This window comes from Cupressus sempervirens, chromosome 5 (assembly GCF_028749045.1).
Source record: "Cupressus sempervirens isolate cs-2001-9-10 chromosome 5, ASM2874904v1, whole genome shotgun sequence".
NCBI lineage: Eukaryota > Viridiplantae > Streptophyta > Pinopsida > Cupressales > Cupressaceae > Cupressus > Cupressus sempervirens.
Window position 1 is genome coordinate 578,915,417 of NC_143122.1, and position 19,861 is coordinate 578,935,277.

General features: G+C 34.9%; 1 pseudogene across 1 annotated transcript in view; it reads left to right on the forward strand.

Moving 5' to 3' along the window:
• LOC149557255 (uridine/cytidine kinase UKL1, chloroplastic-like) overlaps positions 1-19,861 on the forward strand; it is a 200,238-nt pseudogene that overhangs the window by 154,902 nt on the left and 25,475 nt on the right. Inside the window, exons 6-10 of the transcript XR_016364861.1 lie at positions 350-446; positions 1,353-1,432; positions 1,759-1,953; positions 2,206-2,289; positions 2,409-2,469. The product of XR_016364861.1 is annotated as a uridine/cytidine kinase UKL1, chloroplastic-like (transcript). The remainder of the gene's footprint in view (positions 1-349; positions 447-1,352; positions 1,433-1,758; positions 1,954-2,205; positions 2,290-2,408; positions 2,470-19,861) is intronic.

Consider the following 19,861-nt stretch of genomic DNA (forward strand, 5'->3'; position numbering starts at 1 on the left):
CTTGAATGCATAGGACATGATATAAATTCAACTACAAGAACTTCTGATCATTTACTGATATGTACATTTGTTAATATTGAGATGAGTCTGTAATGGTTTTCTGATTTTTCCATGAAAGTATTGTTTTGTTTTCTGGAAATGATTGTTTCCCTAATTCACCAATGACAGACAATTATGAATAGACCACAGACTATTGGATAGAAACAATCATGAAAAATTGTGATATTATTTATACTAGTGTGGTGCCCCTCTCAATAGACTCTGTGGAGCATATTCAAAACATTTTTTTATGGATGATAATAGCACACCAATGCACATCTTGTTGACTCACTTTCGTTTTGGTAATCAGGTAAATGTATCAGATGTCATTATTTTGGAGGGAATTTTAGTTTTTCATGATGCTCGTGTACGGGACACAATGAATATGAAGATCTTTGTTGACACAGGTCATTATTTCCTGCTCTTGTTCTGGTCTTATTTATATTTCTATTTCGTATTCATATCTTAGTAGATGACATCATGTTCTTTTATGTTCGGTTGATATAGCCAATATGGCAACTCCAGAGTTGATTATTGTGTGGAACTGTACACAAACTTTGCATATTCTTATACGCAACTTTGTATTTTATTTTCTTTTCTCTGATTCCTGTCATGGTATATTATAATATAGAGACATTTTCTTTCATCACTTCACTTAATTAACATTTTGTATTTCCTTTGTAATATTTTCTGGTTTTTTATTGAAGATATTCTGATAAGTGTAATCATCAATAATTTTCCTCTTGTCCAACGGGTTTAGCTTGGTTGGTTGGAGCAATGAGTTCTCATTGTGGAGATCTTGGTTCAAATCTTAAGAGGGACATCATTGTGGTATTCTAAGTTGTGACTCTTGGTCTCCCATTGGTTGTATTTGTCTCATTGTACAAGGTGGACTCTAAGTTGGGACTCTTGGTCTTCCAATTGTTGTTTCTAGTGTGGTTGCTTGTAAAGATCTCAAATAAGCTTGTAAGTCTCATGTTGTTGCTCGAATGAGCACACGCTTTGTAAACTATCTTCTATATTGAAAAAAAAAATCTTCTAGTTTCACTAATTGTTTTCCTGTCAGATTGTTATCTTTCTTGTTTTTTTGAGTGGTAAGTTTAGTTATTACAACTAATCTTACCGAGTTGTCATTCTGGACCAAAATTCTTAACTGTTGTGATAATTGTTTTTAATCCATCATGTGTTTATAACTTTGTATTGCCGAAGAAGTTCAAGTTTGGTTTATATGTGTATCATTGTATATATGTTTCTTCTTATATAGATGTGAAATCTTAATCATATAAATTGTATCTCTGGTTTTGAGGAAGCAGATGCTGATGTAAGACTAGCTAGAAGGATAAGACGTGATACAGTCGAGAGAGGTAGAGATGTGAATTCTGTTCTTGAGCAGGCAAGCAATTCTAATATCACCTCTTTTTGGATTTTCAGTTTTACAGAAATAGCTTTTTTTTTTGGAGACTTGAAAAATATCTTGGGGGAATTATGGTATCTGTTTATCTGTTCATGATACCAAGTTGCCGAGTTGGACAAAAAATTCCAATGGGGTATGATTTGGGAAAATATTTTATGTATTGCATTTTTGATAAAGATGTTTGTTAGTGTTTAGATCACTTCTAAGTTGATTTACATTGCACACAGAACCTTCCAAGCTTTTGTTTATGTTCCGTGTGCCCTTATAATTCTAGTAGTCATGTCTTGTGTTATGCTTTTCTGCAGTATGCAAAATTTGTAAAGCCAGCATTTGATGATTTTGTATTGCCATCAAAAAAGTATGCTGATGTTATTATTCCCCGCGGAGGAGACAACCATGTTGCGATCAATCTTATTGTGCAACACATTGAGACAAAGCTTGAGCAACATGATCTATGCAAGATTTATCCTAATGTTTTTGTAATACAAACAAATTTCCAGGTATAAGATATTTTACTTGCGTAAATTTCCAAATTTGCTGTAACTTGTAAGGCTGGTTGTTGGCTATTCCATTCTTATCCAAGTGTTCTGCCAAGATAAGTATTAGGATTGTATATTTCAGAAGGGGATGATACCTGTAGTATTTGGAGATTTAAACAGAACCAGGAAATAAAGTGTTAGATTTTTTTGCTAGCTAACAAAAGCTGAACACCATTTTTTATAAAGTCAAGTTGAATGCATCTGATGTGGCAGATACGTGGGATGCATACATTAATACGAGACCGTCAAACTACAACACATGATTTTGTTTTTTATTCTGATCGGCTTATTCGTCTGGTAACCTTTTTTATCTAATGTATCTTTGGGTTGAAAAACATTGTGAAGTATACAAGACTTGGTCTCTTTGTACCAATTCATTTTTATTCAAAAAGAATATTGCTTCATTGTCTCATCAGGTTGTTGAGAATGGTCTGGGACATCTTCCATTCACTGAAAAGCAAGTGATCACTCCTACCAGTAAGTATAAGTGTTGAAATGACTGTATTAGATATATAAAAGCACGTGAATGTATATATTGGATTAAATAATGCTACCATTCTCCTTATGCCTATGCTACTGTTGCAGAAGAATAATGGCCATTTTTTCATCCATATCCTATAATATATTATATCATTTGAAATTACCATTTGCTTATGGTGCTTGTATTACGCATTATATTGTGTTTTATTTGTACTAGCATCATGAATTATTGGATTTAAGAAGTGATTACTCTTATTGATTGAATGCACATTCTTATGATTTATCTGGTGAGATTTAAGTTCTAAGTTCTAACCTTTGGAGGTTTTATGCAATTCAATTGAAATCATATAGTACATGAAAGTCAAGATTGGGAGAACAACATATCTCGTTTAGCAGATAAATAATATAGCAAATTATACTAAAATTACGTCTTTGACACTGGAATTGGCTCTTATTTGTTCTGTAGAAAATATGGAGATTCAAGGACCACTATTTTTAACACTTCTTGAAATTTGAAGCCTATGTTCTAGGTTTTTGTTTATATCCTTACTAGAATGATAGTAGCCTCAATTAATTATTTTATTTTTTGATGTAAAAAAGTCTTCTTCTACTATTATTGCTTTTCAAGGAGCCACATTTTACTAGGTTAATAACCAAGAAAAAGAGTAAAGACAGATCAGATCAGCTGCATTTCTCCAGATTAATCAAGAGAGGTCCCTCTTTCATGGGATCATGCTCATAGATTGTAGGAGCGTTTTATGTGAATATTTTAGATGAGGGCCATTGCAAAATTCCTTCAAAAACTATGGGAACAACTCCTATCAACTTGTGTACAAAAATTTCTCTAATCAAATCATATCCAACTCTTTTACATAAGCAATGAACACCTCTCTAGCAAAATGTAAATAAGAACAAGAGTAAGAGTGAAGAGAATGGTAAATAAAATCAAAATGGGCAGTGAAAATAGGGTTTAAAAGTTCATTTGTGTGTTTAATTGTTCACGTGGATGCTTTGAGTGATTTTTTTCCCTATTTTATTGTTGAATGATTATTCCTTCCAGGTCTTTCTTCTTTTTGTATTTCTAGCAAAAAAAAAAAATCAATGAGTTAAGCTTTCTACTAGTTAGTTTAATCAAGCTTAGTGGACTTGCAATTCCTAAGTCAAGACTCAATGGATTGAGTCCTTATATTTGCCAATCTTGCCTCTGACTTGGACTCAGGAGTGCTTGCAGACTTGGTGAGTCTCGTACATTCCAGCTATGCATCAATCTTATGTATCCCAAATCTGAATGTGATGTATTTAGATTTTAATATACTACTATTAAACCTTTGTCTGGAAAAGAAGATTGTATATTCTTTAAAAAAGCTTGTATATAATTTTGCAAGTGTCATATTCTGGAACTTTTTCCCATTGTTATTTTGCGCTGTGTCAGTGTGGGGCATGTTGGGGTTTGGGACATTCAGATTACATTTCCTATTGTCCCTAGGACAGGAAAGATTGTAGGTGACATTATGCTCCAAATCGGGAGTTTTATATGGATCCTTAGAAAAGGGGATCTCTAGCCATCTAATGGAGACCCCAGATCTCTTTGGAAAGGCAACAAACAAAAAATAGAAGGAAAATGATGTCTGTAATAGAGATAATGTTTCCTTGCTCATTCTTAATATATTAAATCTCTACTATTGATACATTTCGATCTGATTTAGTATTGAGAAATGTTATAGTGCACCCTTTTTGGTTTAGCGTTGATCAATTCAATGGTTCACCCATAGTTTGCAAACTCTCTAAGTACTCCCAGAGTTGCCGAGTACTCTATTTTTTTTGGCTGGGTGATTACTCACAAGTTTTAACTCACTTTTTTAAAGACGCAAGAAACCATGGGTAAAAATGTTGATGCAAGTAAGACGCTGGTTAAAATGTGTTTTTCACATGCTTTTTTTCCATCAAACCATGCATTTTCTCTTTCAAGATGTCAATTTTTAACTTGAATACATTTTTTAGTTGAATTTTACAAAATAAATATTTATTGAAGAGATTTTAATTTATTTCATTGATCGAATTCAGAGATTTTGATTTTTAGTTCTTTCTAAGTTGTCAAGTTGAAATTTTTGGGCTTGCCCAGTACTTTCTGAGACTGAGTCTACAAACTATGGGTTCACCCATTTTTATTAATATTCAGTGAAACCTAGGGAGATGCACTTATCCCAAAATCCAGAAGTACTCGATGCTGGGATGTCCCCGACTGCTGCCCAAGCATCACCGCATCTCTGCCGCACAACTTCAGTGCTTGGGGACTCCTAGATCTCTAAGGACATTTGAGGGGCTCCTAGGCATCCCTCAACTGTCCTAGGGACTTTGGGCATCTGGTGGTGGCAGTTGGGCCCAATAAAGTTGCCTTTTCAATATATTTTTTTTTTGTCTGATAGGGTATATTTGAACCCTAAAATATTATGGGTCCCATATCGATTTTGTACTCATTTTGATATTGGTCATGATTCATATCATGCTACTCATTGTAGTCATTTTTATGATATTTGAATCTTAGATAGATTCAGTATAAATGAAAATCCTATTTGCTGATAATTTGAATTTCTATTTGAATTTTGATTTTTGAATCACAAGGTTCAAATTTAAATTTGAGTTCAAAAACAATAAAATTTGGATGAAGTTTGATAAGGATACAAAATTCTAAAGAAAATCAATAATAAATTCATCTTACTTAAATTTGAATTTAAGAAATCTATAAATTATAAATCTATTAAATTGCTAAAAAAGTTTAACATTACTAAACAGGTTTAAAATCAAATTATATTATAAAACAATATAGTCAAATTTATTATTATTAAAACATAAATATTATATTAAACTTAAAATTAATATAAATATTCTAAACTTATAAAATTATTATTAAAAATAAAATAATATTATTAAATTTGAATAAACTATCATAAATAGAAAACTATCGTAGTATAGACACGTTCAAGCTTTTGAGTTAATACAAAGAGGAAAATCACCTGGGTCTCATGCGACTGTCTTGCTAGCCTCCATGTTCACCGTCACTATTGTGCGTAAATTCACACGTAAACTGATTAATACCCATCTCTTCAAGATAAAATTAGGTGCTGCAAATTTTCTTTGTTGACAATTAAAGTCTGATAATCCAGCGGGCTATAACTGTTTTCTTGAAAATAACCAGAAAATTTTTCCATTGTTTTGACGGTGGTATCTTCTTCCATTGCTTTGAGATTTGGCATATTGGCATAGTTGCAACAAAAAACCAATAAAGATGGTAACAGAACTGTGGAGATATCCACAATTCCTTGGTTACAGCTCATGCCTGATTCAAAGAGATTATATCATTCATAAGATTATAATGAAGATTCGTAGGTGATTAAACCCTCCAACCAAAGGACTCAATTTGGTCCAGGCTAAATTGTTCTTGCTCAAATTCTGTACAAAAGTCAAATTATTTTCCAGCCAGAGTTTGTTTTGGAAATTTCATTGAAGATACATAGCAGTTAGAGGGAGTTTCAGAGGGAAAAAGACATGGAGTTCTGGAGTTAAAAAGGCAGGCAAACGCACCTGAATTCTGTTCTTTTCCTTCCCCCGCAGCTTAGATTCAAGTTCGAATCCTTGAAAACAAGAACAGAGTATTGCAGGGTGTGAGAGGAGTAAAGAAAGTAGCAGTTTTCATCGATAAATCTTGTTTAAAATATACCAAAAGCTTCCAAATTGAGGACAAATGATTTGTGATTCATTTCGTGTGAGTGCCAAAGAAAGATGTTCTCCAAAAAGTAGAGCAAGTACCATTGGAAATCCCAAATACTCCATGAAATTGAAGAGTTAGGAGATTGAAGAGCAGATCCTAAGAAGATGGTAAATCCGCGTTACAACGAAACAAAGCTATTTCCCCCCCACAACTTTAGTGATCAAACCCAGAGCAAGATCTTATAGGTTAAAACAACGAAGATAGCGGTCTGCTAAATGTTAGAGAAAGTTTCTAAATTAATGCTTTTGAGAAACATAGAATGTGGAAGCTGCAAAACCAAATGAGGATGTGGAGTTTTGGAGAAAATTCATTGCAATGCACTTCAAAGCTTGGCTCCAGTCGCTTTCAAGCGTCAACAAATGGGTGATAGAAATTTTAACACTTACTTTGAAATTTATTTTTATTTTTACTCTTAGATTTGGTTAATAATTATTTTAAAGTTATTGTCTGTAAAATTATAAGTTGAGAATTTATAGTTACTGATTAACAAATTAGGTGCATATATACTTAGGATAAAAATTAGTTAAAATTGAAAAATATGCGATGGCCTTTGCTCCTGTGAACTTTGCGAATCTAGTAAATTGTAGATCTTTCTCAAACTTGCTAAGGTATCACAGACAATGCATTCACTTTTGGCGAACCAAGTATGCCTTGCCCTTCTATCAAAAGCTGCATTTGCATCCAGAAAGTAATGTGCTTAAAGATGGATGGATTGAGGTTCGGTCTTGCAGATCCAAGAAGAGAAGATTAAATTTCTCCATCAAGCAAAGGAACAACCCCCCAACTAGGTTTCCTATGGGCAATGGAGGTAGGCGATTAGGGAAACAATCTAACTCCTTTGACCCCTTACAGAATGTAGAAATGGTGGATAATAAATCTCAACCAAACCTGTCTTCCCGAAACCATAGAAGGAAGGAATCCCCAACTGAGGGACCTTTGACAACTGCAAATCACAACCATGAAGTCGAGAAATGGGAACGAGAGGAGAATTGTTTATTAGAGCACTCAGTAAAATATGTTCAAAGCAGATACCATTATTTGGGATTATTTGCTCAATGGACATGTTCACATTTGGAGGTGTTTTCTGTAGCAAATTGGCTTAAAATACTCCTAGGTAAGCATGTTAGCTTAACAATAATGGAAAAGGAATTCATATATTTGGCTTGTGATAGCATAGATTTAAGAAATAAGCTCATGTATGGGAAAACCCTTGTTTTGAACGATTACCCTTCAAATTTTTTAGAATGGATTCCCTTCTTCGATCCAAAGAAATCGACAAACTTTGAAGTAGAGAAAGCTATCCTAACTTCCCAATCTTCTGAATGAATTTCTGGTTAAGGATATGCTTAGGGACATAGGTGATAAATTAGGATCGTTTGTAGGAACGGTAGGGGATATGGCTTGCTCGTTCAATTATTATAGTTAAAGTAGATGTAAATGTTATTGATTGTAAATCTCTTGATATTAATAGAAATGGTCAAACTAGTTGAAGGTCTTTTTAGAGTAGAACCAAAACCAATTGTTTCTTTGCCTCAAGATGTTTGTAATCAGATTCACCCTGGGGCGAATCTAGATATTCAAATCTCACTTAATAAAGTGGGTGGTGGTTTCTCGATTTACCTAGTGGATGCTTTGGAGGTAGGGGAGATTAGGGAATGCCCTCCCTGTCTAAAATCAGTAATCATTAAACCAAAACATGATGAAGAAGAATGCCCCTTGCCGCATGCATCTTTTCAGGCAACCCCTTTTAAGGAACCGGATAAAATTATTCAGGATTCAGAGGAGGATGAGGAATTGTTCAACAACTTGATCTCTCTAGACGAAGTCCCATGTGAAACTCCAGAGCGAAAAGAAGCATAAGTCAATATGCTAATTGAAGCTTTGAACAACATGGTAGTAGTAGACCTAATGAATCAATTTTTGGATGAGATTTGTGATGAGGAGGAAGTGAAGTTACATAAATCTATTTTGATTTCTAAGATTCTGGAAGTTAATCAAAGGGAAGAGGAAATACTCCCTTCCACTCATAAGGAAGTCTTAGGATTTGAGAACCAAGAGGAGTTGGCTGAGGACAATCTAGGCCCTCTAGGTTTAGGAGCTTCCCTTCCAAGTAGAGGGGCTTCTGCTTGTGCAAAAATTCTAAGGAAGTGAGGACGAAAATCCTTCCCACAACCCATGAATATCATTGCATGGAATGTTAGGGGCCTTAATGTCCCTAACAAGAAACGGCCTCTAAATCATTGCATTTCTACAACTAAGGTTAGCATTATTCTTCTTCAAGAAAAAAAATCAAATAGTGAAGAGATGTGTAAATTTAGGAGATCTCTAGGTTGGAGGGAGGTAAGGGACTCCCTAGCAGTAGGTGCCTCAAATGGGCTTGCCCTGTTATGGGACCCAAGTGTTACATCCCAAATTTTGACCTAATTTTAAATTCGCTCATAAGCTGTTGGATTTAACGGGTTTTTCTTTCATAATCATGTGAAGAAGGTAGTTATTTATATCTGTTGTATTAACTGTTAATGAAGATGGTTGTTAACCATTATTTGTTATATGATGTTTTGTAGTTGCTTGATTTTGGAATTATGGTTAATAATTTAAAGTCTTTTAAATGTTTATATGAAAATTATTATGGAACTGTTATTATGGTGGAAGTGTATCACGGGTGATTGCAGGAGAAGATGAAGGCGAGAAGCATTGCTAAACGGGATCAACGGAATGCGATACTTGCTTAGTCCAGTCAAGAGGATTGATAGGTATGACCTTAAACTTCTTTAGTAAGGACCTAACGACTTGAACTCAGGATACATCTGTAGTACCCGCATGAGCTATTAAATAAATAATTTAAGAAACATAAAATAATTTAATTAAAATATAATACGTACCTCAAAGGATTTTAAATGATCTTTCACCATATTGTTATAATATTTATCTATATAAGTACACAGATTTAAAAATGAAGTGACACCATCATATTATTTTCTTATAATAAAATGATGCCACCTCACCAATATATTTACATGTACATATATAAATATAAATCATAATAATTTTCAAATTATAACCTTTCAACTCTTTTTCCATCTTTTTATTCTTTTCCTTGTTTGAAACCGATTGAACACTTGGTGTTTTTAATTGGCAAAATATTCTTATGTTACGGAAGCCAAGGAGTCACATCTTTCCCTTTTTTATTGAAGTCGTGAGTGAGAGGTGGATATCTTTTTCCAAGCACCCAACTGCCTTACTCAAGATCGACTCTTCTTTTTTCATTCTCGACTTCTCCATTATTCCGCCTTTGCTATTACTCATAGTTCCGACTTCACACACCATTCGAACCTCTGTCAAACTCAGATCTCTGCAGAATATAAGTGCTTCCATTCTTGTACAGGTTGCCGTATATTTCCACCTTGCTGAAGTTGAGGGTGCCTTTACACACTGTGGAAACATTTTGAAGAATAGTTATCCAACATCTAGCAAGGCTCAGGCATTTCCAAAATTTATACCAAGTCATGTGGTTGATCATTCTCCAAATATTGCTATATTTCCCTTAATAACAATTAATGCTTTTCAAATTCCATAGCAATAAATTGTAGATTATACTCATTTCATACTTGAATAACTTTAGGAAATTTTACTATAAATCGTAGCAAAGTACCCAAGACATGGAATCATAAATTGTTTTACCATTGGAAGTTAGAATACAATGAATTTATTTTTGCAAGTCTTTAATCATAGAATGTGAAATGCTGGAAGCAACTATTTGCCATGAATTAATAGAACAACGATTGCTTTGAGAATCCGAACACCTAAGACTCACCGGCTGTATAGCCATGAAAAGGTGAAGAGGTGAGAATGATATCTACAAGAACATGAAAGATGAAATCATATATGATTAAATAAAATTATATAACCATACTTAATAGCTCATGCTCGTCCCTAATAATGTTTCTTGTTGTCAATTCGAGCAGTGGTGATCGGGTCGTTGAACCCATCAGAAAACCTTGGCCAAGGTAGTTTAAAGGCATGTTTGCCATCTATTGATCACTTGATGTCAGTTATGCAGACATGTTTGTCCATAACTGTGCGGACATTCTAAACATCAAAATGCTTAGGTGGGTGGACTAAGAATATCCCAAGCCCAATCCCGGGGTAGGGAGGGCCTTGCTAATTCAATAGATTGTGTGGGGATAAGTATGGTCCGAGGTTGGGAGGTTAAGCCTAAGTCAATACTTCTCCTCTTACCAAAAACCGAGGCTTGCACAACCAACTAAAGACCCACTGGATGATACTTGTATGTTTCTTTTCTTCTTTCCATGATAAGTGTTTACTTTACTTGTATGTAGAAAAGATAGTTAATCATTAATCTAGTTATTTCAGTTGATTATTGATACAGATATTTTTAGTTAATCGCTAAACTAGTTATTTAAGTTGATCATTGATACAATTATTTTCAATTAATCAGTAATCTAGTTATTACAATTGATCATGAATACAATTATTTTTAGTTAATCGTTAAACTAATTATTTCAGTTGATCATTGATATAGTTTTTTTCAATTAATCATTAAACTAGTTATTTTGGTTGATCATTGATATGGTTATCTCAGTTGAACATGGTTATTTCATTTAATCGTTGATAGTTAAAACGGTTAATGTCATATGAAAAGGAATTCAGTTATCTATTCAATGAATGTTGGGAAAATCTTTTTATAAACTGTCTTTATTTTTGTTATGAAAAACCGTTTGTTACACCAAGAAATGTGTCTAGTTCTTCCTTTTTCCATAGGAACTGGATATTTGGTTTAGTGAAAGGTATAAGATCTGATATACATTATAGGCTTTTTAATGTCTACGATCCAATCAACAATCAAGATAAATGTAGGTTATTGAAGGAACTGGAGGAGAGGCTAAATTTAGAAAGGGAAGGTTTATCCATTCTAGGAGGGGATTTCAATGCTATCCTTCGTTCCTCTGAAAAATGTGGGGGTAGCAATTCCCTCTCATTGGCATCCACGAAGTTTTCTGATTGGGTAAATAGGCTAGGTTTCGTGGAATTGAAATGTTTAAATGACGCCTTTATTTGGAACAATAAAAGGAAAGGTTTTAGCAATATTACAGAAAGATTAGATAGATTCCTTATTTATGGGGATCTGTCAACTTTTCCTATTTGATTCCATTCTGAAGTGAAACAATATCAGAATTAGATCACTTTCCTGTCAATCTCAAAATGTTGGAGGACAAATGCCCCAACATTGTCCTTCTAAATTTGAGCAATTGTGGCTACTATCTTAAAATAATCAAACAATGGTGGGAGGAAACAAAAGTCTCGGGTTCCAAACTGTTCTAGGTTGTAAGTTGAAAGTTATCAAACATAAATTGAAGGAGTGGAAATTAGATTTCTTTTGTAATTTGAGGATAAGTTGACTTTGGAATTTTTTTTGGAATCCCTCAATAGTGAAGTTTTGGAGCATGGGATGGGAGAATCTCAGTTCTTGGAAGAGAAAAAGCTTATGTAGCAGTATGAAGTTCTCGCCAAAGAAGATTTTTTTGGAGGTAGAAATCGAGGGAGGCTTGGTTGGAGGCAGGTGATAAAAATACCAAGTTCTTTCATAACAACTCAAAACAAAGAAGGATGATGAATCGAATCACGACTATCAAAGGGGTGGATGGAGTGCTAAGAACTCTCCTAATGAAATTAGCTTGGAGGCAATCTCTTACTTCGAGAGAATCTACAACAGTGAGATTAATTCTAAGTTCTAACCTATCTGCCCAGCAAGATGTTATTTCAAACATCCCTAAATTTTTCTCCAAGGAACAAAATAAGCTACTACTGCAGAAAATGTCTAAAACAGAGGTCAAATCATCTCTTAAACAAATGCATCCGGATAAATCTTCGTGGCCAGATGGATTTCTTGCCTTCTTCTAGAGGTGTTGGGACTTTATTGGAGACAATATAACAAAGGCCTTGGAAGGTGTTAGGAACTCTAGAAAAGTGTTGTGTGAAGTAATAATACTTTTATTGCTCTTATCCCAAAGAAGGAAAGTGTTGAGACTTGTAATGACTTTAGACCTATTGCTCTTTGCAGTACTCTTTATAAGCTCTTTACCAAGATCTTGGCCTCTAGACTCCAAAGGATTTTATCTAATCTCATTAGTGAGAAACAAACAGGTTTTTGTCCCAGGTAGATCTATATATGATAGCAATATCATAGCACAGGTTGCTATTCATTTAGTCTGGAACAACAAAACCCCTAGAATGCTTATCAAGTTAGATAGTAATAAGGCATACGACAGGATAGATTGGCTATTTTTTATGCAAATGTCTAGAAGCCTATGGTTTCCCCAAACAATGGATATAATTAATCATTAAATGCATTTCAACTCCAAAAATGTCTATTCTAGTCAATGGCACTCTGGTAGGCTTTTTTAATAGCTCTCTTGGACTTAGGCGGGGGGACCCTATTTCCCCCTTCCTCTTTATTCTAATGATAGATGCATTAGGAAGATCTCTCAGACTATGTCGCTAGGGGAGATAAAGGGTATCCCCATTACTAGTGACCAAGAACCAACCACTCATCAACATTCTATTGATGATACCATGTTATACGGGGAAAGCTCGATAGAGGAGGCCTTAGCCTTGAAACACATTCTGAACAATTATACTATAGCGTCAAGGCAGGAAATTAATAAAAGAAAAATTTGACATTTTCTTATTTAGTACCAAACCTAGTATTGTGGAGCAAATTTGTGCTATTATGGATTTTAATAAGGGCATGTTGCCCTGTAAATATTTAGACCTGCCTTAAACTCTGGTCAGAATTTATCTAGGCTTTGGGATCCTCTCTTAGAGAAATTGAAACCAAGAATGGCTGGGTGGAAGGGCAAGTTGCTTTCTTCTGCAGGGAGGAAGACCATTGTTTCTTTTGTCTTGTCAACTTAACCAATATATCAACTTTCCTATATGGATCTTCCAAGTGGTAAATTGACTGACATTAATGGTTATCTTAGGTCTTTTTTGTGGCAAGGAAGTGCAGAATAAAGAATTTTTTCCCTGAGCTCTTAGGATCAGGTCTGGAAATCAAAGGAATTAGGGGGGCAGGTATTAAGAATATCAAACTTCAAGGGAAGGCTTTAGGAGCTAGGTTAGTTTGGAGGATAATCAGGTTCCCTAACTTAACATGGGTCAAGATCCTAACTCATCAATACCTTACTTCCCTGGATTCGGTCAATTTTCTTAGGGAAGGAAATGCTCCCAAAGGCTTGAGATTTTGGAATTTCCCGGTTAAATGCAAACCTATTATTCAAAATAAACTAACTTGGAATCTTGGGGATGGTAGGGATGCTCTACTCTGGCATGAGTCTTTGGTAGGATATAAGGCTCTAGACCTTTATCCCTCCCTTCATCCCTCCCTTCATCTCACTAAGATCTATTTGGAATCCAAATGGGGCCCTAATGTAAGAGATTATGTGATCTTTGAGGGAGATGGGCTTAATGGAAAGATTTGGATTCCAAGGATGTCTTTAAATGGAGTAGTCTAGGAGTAGCCAATAGGACTTTCAAGATGAATATCATCATCAAATTAAATGGCCCTCCCTCTCAGATTGCCTTTGACAAACCCGTAACAGGTATTCATCTCAGAGAAGTCCACCTGAACATGTACTTTCTAGTGGTCCAGGCTGTCTTTAGGATTTTGGGCAAAGAATTTATTATGAACATAGACTGGTATAGGGTTCATAGTGATATCCCAACAATGTGGCTATGACCAGTTTGAGTAAGAAACTAGTTGGAGAAGTATGTGGTAGAAGAGCGGATTAGAGCATGGGAAAACAAAACTGAGGCGAGCTTAGAATGTTTGGAATTTCCACAACCAGAGGGAGAGGAGGTCTCAGAAGTTGAGGATTCACCCCCTCATCTCGCATGCCTGTAGACTAATCTGCCTTACCTTTGTTCAAATGACTGTTTCAATCTAATGTCTTTAATAAATACTTGAGCCTATGGAATGGATGGAATGAGAGCATTTGAGCTCAGTATTTCTGTTTATTGTAATTAAACATTATGTTTTTAGCAGGCTGTTCCAAACTATTTCTTCATGAATAGCATGTCTTTTCTAGTTTTATTAACTGTATCTATTGTTTTATTTGTTTCTTATTCTAGCTCCTTGAGTTTATGACTACTTTTTCTAATGTGGTATATATTTCCTTAAGTATCTTGATGGCATATAATTGTTATTCGAAGACTCTCTAACTTCCTAACATGCAGTATAGAGATATGGTGGGTGGTTGGATCTATGTTTTTTTCCAGGTAGCACTGAAAGAAAGGCACATCGTTCACAAGAGGATTTATAGGGATCATCCCCCAAAGTTCTTATTCTTAATATATTTATTGTAATTCATTGGATATTTGGATCTATATAGGGCTATACTGAAGGACTATCCCCCAACTCTGTCCTCTTAGTGCCCCTCGATTTGGGTTCTACTAGTTTTATTCAACTTAATCAATGGCTTCGGCCTCTTGCTTATAAAAAAAAAACAATTGTGTGTGCCAATACAAAGAGGAAAATGGAGGTCAAATATGCTATCAATTAGGATGGACTTACATTTTGCATGCTATCATTTTCACACAGGCTTTCCTCAAGAATGTGCATTGGTCAAATAGATTTTAAGAAAAAAATTCCAAGCCTTCTTTTGTATGAATTTTAGGATGAATTTGGATGAATTTTTAAATTTTATAGGGATTCACCAAACTTTGAACTTTAAAGTTCACCAAACCCTGTGACTTAGGTATTGGGTATGTTACTATGTACTATGTTGAATGTCCAAAGATTTTGGTTCGTGTTGCAATTTTTCTTTGTTCAAGTATTTCAGGAATCAATTTGGTACATTATATTGTAACATCATTTCATTAACATCATTTCATAAGCAGCATTTCAAGTTCTATATGTATAGTATGCAACACCCCTACCTTTCCCATCCCAACATTCCCCCGTCCTGACGTCCCCCTTGCGCCAGTGTTACGTTGTTAATATTTTCTATTACATTTAAAACTTTGAAGTTCCCATAAACTACATCAGTAAACTATAGTAAGGTAGCATCACATCCCAATTACATATGTTCGTACTAATGTGCCTTAGATGCCTTTTCTTGCAGGAAACATTTCTCAAAGTTGTAAAATACACCATCCTCTCTCTTGGTACATATGCTGGTACACCTAATATAAATTCATTTAAATATCATGCCTGCCTATGTCTAGAATTGGGGCAAATGTGAAATACACAACTCACTTGGATTTTTCATAATTAAAAATATTGCTAGCTTAATATGAACTCAAAAAAGAAAATCTGAAGTGCAGCAAAAACCCTTTTTTTTCGCATAGTTCATGTCATGACCATTTAACATTATGCTCTGCTTGATATGTTGAGGTTTGTTTTTTAGAGGAAGCTAGAGTATAGCACTGCGCCTTGGCTTGGCATGACCAATGTTATGATTCTCATTATTGCTTTGGGCAATAATTGAGCTGTTAGCTAAACTTCAAAGCAAAGACCTATGACAAACTCAATAGAATATGAACTTTATTTGGATCTGCAATACCGTGACAATTTTTAGTATAGCTCATTTGCTTTACTTATTATAATATTAATAAATTATACTATTATAAATTAATCATACAACTAACTCACATTCAGATTTGGACAAAAAAATTTAAAAAAAGTAGAAGTAAATGTTAGCATTTGTCATTGATGTCAGAATATTAACTTTTATAGGTCTTATACTTGACTGTTTAGGAACATCAAAAAGACATTACCATGGTTTTGATAACAATGCAAAGAACAATATGTTTCGATAGGCTGCAATCATATTATCCTTTTGAATTCTCTAGTACTAACATATCTAATTCACTGTTCCTGTCGACAGATTACGTATCTGGAAATGAATATTTATTATGATGATCAGGTTGATAGGTTGGTTTATCTTTACCTTCAGGAACACCATGGCAATATGATATTGTACACTTCTTACTTCAGCAAGGGTATATACCAACAGCAATTAATAGATGCATCTTGATGATACTGAGTGTCCTCATAATATTCAACCAGTGAATAACCTCCATCTTCGTTGATGGTAAAATTATGCCAGGTTTCTTGAAACGAAAGGTTTATAAATATTTCCATATTTGACTAGAACTTCTGATTATGTCGGGGCTTTCAGAAAAAGACAAATATGCTTATTTTGTATGGAAGGAGACGCTGATACCTGCAAGGCTTTGTTTCTATCGGGCCTCATAAAACAATAAATTTTATGGGCAGTAGATCTAAATTTGTTCTGCCTGTTAAAGAGTTAGCCTGATAATGTCAAACTAACTCTGAAAATAATTATGCTTTGTTTAAAAGATGAGTTGGAAGCCACAGCAAAATGTCTTCATTACCACATCATTGGTAATTCTGGTCTTCAAGAGTTTCCGACACAATAAACATATGTGAAGAGCAAACCAATAATCATTGAACATCTTGGTAATTATCAGGCCTTGAACGAAACTGAACAGGTGTCGGTTTTAAACATTAGTATTACCAGCAAAAAGACAAATTGTTATTGACCGCTCTAATGATACACAGTTTGGAATTCAACTAATGCCACATGTCACCTTCAAGAAGCAAGACAGTTGTAACTAGGATACAGTTAAAACAAAATTCAAACTTATAAGTTCCTCTTCGATTCTATGACTTGATCATAAAAAAATATGGAATGAGAAAAACATTTCCTTGGAAGTGACTTGGGGGCAGTGTGAATATCTATGATTAATGTATTTTATGAGTAGAAAAATAAACATTCAAATAAGTCTGAAGGCAAGCACAGAGGAACAGAAAACTTGATGAGTAGACATTGAACAGAGAGACGTGGATTTTCTGTTAATGAATACTGAGAAGTAAGTAAAATTCTGGATGCATATACACTACTGGCAGGTAGCCTTCAAGTATTACAATTTTATTTATGTGACTGTGTGATAGAAAAGATTTTGTTTGTTGACAGAAATGTCAGATACACAGTCAGATTTAATTGCCACAGCTCAGAAGCATCAAGCTATAAGATCTATTTGATAACGTCAATTGCAAACATAAAGATCAGATTGCAATTTAACTGGTTCACTTTCAGTTTTGCCTGATCTAACAAATATGATGTGTTAACAATTCTGGTTCAAATTCAGATTAAAGATATCTAGCAGAGATCAGAATTGTGTTGTTATATCAGAATTTCAATTTGATCATGTTGTAGAAGGCAAATCAGTTTTAAATGATCTGAGTTAATTCTCAGTTTGAAATCTTAGTATAAAAAGCTGTTTCTGATAGTCTAAGTTGGGGCTTAGATTGTTGGAAGAGGAATTACAGGGGTTTGGAGGCTCCCTTGTGCTGGAGCCCTTAAAATTGTAATTGGATTAATGATCCATGAGGCTGGATTAGGACAGTAGATCCTAGCAGCATTTCTCTCCGTGGTGTTCTCCCACATTTGATTTCCACATCCCATGCTTGTGCATTGTTGCTTGGTTTCTTAGCGCTTGTTTTATATTCTGTTTTGATCAAATCATTTGAAGTTTCTGCATAAAGCTTGAATTAATTTGCAAATTGGACTAAAGTTTATTCACTACTAATTCACCCCCGTGTTCTTTGTTAAATAAAAATAAACAGTACATGAAAACCTATCATATAAAAAGTTGTCATGGTGCACATTTTACACATAATTTATTTAAATTGATGATGTCAGGGGTAAGGGCCCTCTCCTATTATATTAGAGTTTTTAAATATTGAAATAGTGGAAACTCCTTGGCTGATTGGATGGCAAGGATGACTGATGAAAAAATGACAGTATTGAGTTCATAATGAATGCGATTCTATTTTGCTACATTTCAAGGTGACGCCTTACAATTATCTTGATATATAGATGGACATGTAGATAGAATTATCAAAAACCAAAAATAATTGTTGGAATGATTAGAATAACTGAGAGGGGGGTGAATCAGTTATCCCAAGTCCAGATGTACAAATAAAACTTTTCAGTACTTAACTGATTCATATCCATAAAACCATTTCGTGCATGCATCCATTAGAACATTCAATACCTTAACTTAGTAGTTCATTATCCTAGGTCAAAATAACTTTGCATAAATGTAAGCATGAAATATCACAAACTCATTCACACAATTGACACAAGGATTTTATGTGAAAATTCAATTTGGAAAGATCCACCAGTAACATGCTACCAATTTTCACTCTTGTGAAGTGATGCCCTGTTAAAGGCCAACCTTGTTAAAGGTTACAATACACATTGTTAAATGTGACCTGGTTAAATAATTTCAATCACCCTATTAGGAGTGAGCCTTGTTAGAGGACTTTAGAACATTCCTTTGGAATGTCACCCGATTAAAGGATTTACAAATGACTGTTAGGTCAACCTTAATCTAAAGGATTTATCCAGAATGATACAGTTGTTTTTAAAAAAAAAAAGGGTAAAAACTTTATTAAATATCAAAAAACACTAGTACAAAGAAATCAAGGACATAAAGTCCCGAGAAGAAACAAAATTACAGCCCCAAACAGAGATAAAACAGCCAGCACCATCATCTGACATCATTTTCAACCCTATCCTCATCAAGAATGCTCCTTAAGTCCAAACAAAGCTCTTGAGGAACCAACTTCCATTCCTCAATTCTCCATCCCTCAGCATGTTCGGAAGCCCATTTTGCCAAACAATCCGCTGCCCTATTCCACTCCCTTGGAATATGGGCAAAAGTCACCATTTCCATCAAAGAACTAATTTGCAGAATTTGTTGCACAATTCTAGCCAATTGCCAATTAACATCAGCCACTTTTTGTTCAATAAGCATGTTGCTCAAAACTTGGGAATCAGATTCACAAACTATTCTTCTCCATCCTAGAGCGTGAGCTTTCTCAAGAGCAACAAGAATAGCCAACCCTTCCACCAAGTTAATGGTCTAAATCCCTTCATAAATCGAAAAGATAAAAATCACTGAGCCCATAACATCTCTACCAATCCCGCCAATCCCAGATGTACCCGGATTACCCCTTGAAGATCCATCAGTATTGATCTTCAAGACCCCATAGGAGGGAGGATGCCATTTACCAAACCTATCAATTTTTTGCTTCTCATGACGCCTTCTCTTAAACCTGGTTGACGCCAAAGAAGACCCCAAAGTCCCCAATCTCTCCACCAACTTTGTATCTTGCTTACCCAAAGGTAATTCCACTTCACACTTAGCCTCCACTGTCTCTTGAATCATGCTCAATAACCTCTGCCAGATTTGTTGCACTAGTCTCTGCTCTCCATGGAAAATCCTTCGATTGCGCTCCAACCAAATCTGCTATAATAAGAAGATAGGCCCCACAAACCACACCTCCTGCAAAAAAGGGGCCATAGAGGGGGGACGCCCCATCCCCTGCCAAAACTCAGTCAAGGAGGAAGCATGAACACAAGGAGTTGTCCAAATTCCCCACCAAAAATGCCAAAGCTGCAGGGCAAAAGAGCAGTGAAAGAACAAATGGGAAGAATCTTCCTCATTAGCCCCACACATAACACAGATAGAAGGGCTGTGGAATCCTCTCTTTTGAATATTGTC